Source organism: Schistocerca gregaria, chromosome 7 (genome assembly GCF_023897955.1).
Source record: "Schistocerca gregaria isolate iqSchGreg1 chromosome 7, iqSchGreg1.2, whole genome shotgun sequence".
NCBI lineage: Eukaryota > Metazoa > Arthropoda > Insecta > Orthoptera > Acrididae > Schistocerca > Schistocerca gregaria.
Genome location: NC_064926.1, coordinates 304,340,011 through 304,341,994, shown reverse-complemented (window position 1 = coordinate 304,341,994; position 1,984 = coordinate 304,340,011).

Genomic DNA, 1,984 nt, shown 5'->3' with positions numbered 1-1,984 from the left:
TCTGCTGTGTATAGGATAAATAATGAGAGTGAAGAACGCTTATCTTAAATTAGCTGCCATTTTACGGCTGCAGAATTGGTATGTGAGAAACTAATTATGCAGAATGTTCACGACCTATGTTCCTCCTTACTTTTATTCTAAATTTAATGCTGCTGTGACAAAGTGGCGTTCATACAATGTTCATAGTGCCACAACAGTTTATTTTACTGTTGTCTCTATGACTACCATAACTAAAAATTATGAATCGCAACACAATAAATAAATTTTTATGGGCCTGCAGTCTATTGAATACTAATTAAATTGTGTTTTACCTCTTGTTCATTAATTTGGTAACAAATGCTACGAGAATTTTACTTTGTAATCGAATAGAACTCACGCGTTTTAGAGTACTAACCTGCGGTCTTACACTCTACGCTATCGCACTGTTTCGCAGGCTGAAACAGTTTTAAACAAATCATAAGTAAATTAATCTTGTCGTCATATCTTGAATGAAAGCTCGCAAGGATGAACCGTTTTAGGGTAAGGAACCTGGTAGTTTAAAAGACATCGTCATTCAGTCCGTCCTCTGATCACCGTCTCCAAACCCACGGCCTCCCCTTGTAAGTGTTGTTTGCTAATTTGGAGGTTGAGTGTCATACGATGTAATATGTGAAGTTCAAGCCAAGTTGATGTTTTCTTGTATTGTGTTCTATCCGTCGGTGCAACAAGATGGATGAACGCTCCAGAACACATGAAATAGTGTACAGGGTATTTTGAAACTATTCATTCACATTAATGCACGTGGCACAAAACATTAAAACAGATATGTTTCGGTAAGGAACATATGGTCTACGAGGACAAGTAGAATGTTGGGGAACATTTTGTTAGTGGTGCTGACTTAAGCTGACTGGCAATGTGTACTGTGATTCAAAACTGCTCCGTGTACGGATGGTTGGCTGTACTGGTTGGAAATATCTCAGAATGTCAGACAAAGGACGATGGGCACCTGCCCATTTCAGCATTTCTGTGAGGAATTGTTTTCGGGAATCTATGGATCAGCCGAAGTTACCTTATGGTCTGGCCACCCAGGTCACCTAACCTCACGTGGATAGATTTCTTATTCTACGGAAATGTGAGGCAGCTGGAGTATGAAACCGCTATGGTAAAAGCAGGGGACCACGTCGCCAGAACTACCACCGTTGTTGGTACTATTGTGGACATGCCAGGAATCTTCGAACGGACACGACGATCAATGGTCCGACGATGTACTGCGTGAATATAGGCCAGTGGTTAGGCACTCGGGCAGTTCCAGTGAATGAAATTGCTGTGATTAGCATGCTAAGTTACCTTCTGTGTAAATCGTCCCTCGAATCAGAAATTGGCACCACGGGCCATGTGTACCGTAACTACATATACACTCCTGGAAATGGAAAAAGAACACATTGACACCGGTGTGTCAGACCCACCATACTTGCTACGGACACTGCGAGAGGGCTGTACAAGCAATGATCACACGCACGGCACAGCGGACACACCAGGAACCGCGGTGTTGGCTGTCGAATGGCGCTAGCTGCGCAGCATTTGTGCACCGCCGCCGTCAGTGTCAGCCAGTTTGCCGTGGCATACGGAGCTCCATCGCAGTCTTTAACACTGGTAGCATGCCGCGACAGCCTGGACGTGAGCCGTATGTGCAGTTGACAGACTTTGAGCGAGGGCGTATAGTGGGCATGCAGGAGGCCAGGTGGACGTACCGCCGAATTGCTCAACACGTGGGGCGTGAGGTCTCAACAGTACATCGATGTTGTCGCCAGTGGTCGGCGGAAGGTGCACGTGCCCGTCGACCTGGGACCGGACCGCAGCGACGCACGGGTGCACGCCAAGACCGTAGGATCCTACGCAGTGCCGTAGGGGACCGCACCGCCACTTCCCAGCAAATTAGGGACACTGTTGCTCCTGGGGTATCGGCGAGGACCATTCGCAACCGTCTCCATGAAGCTGGGCTACG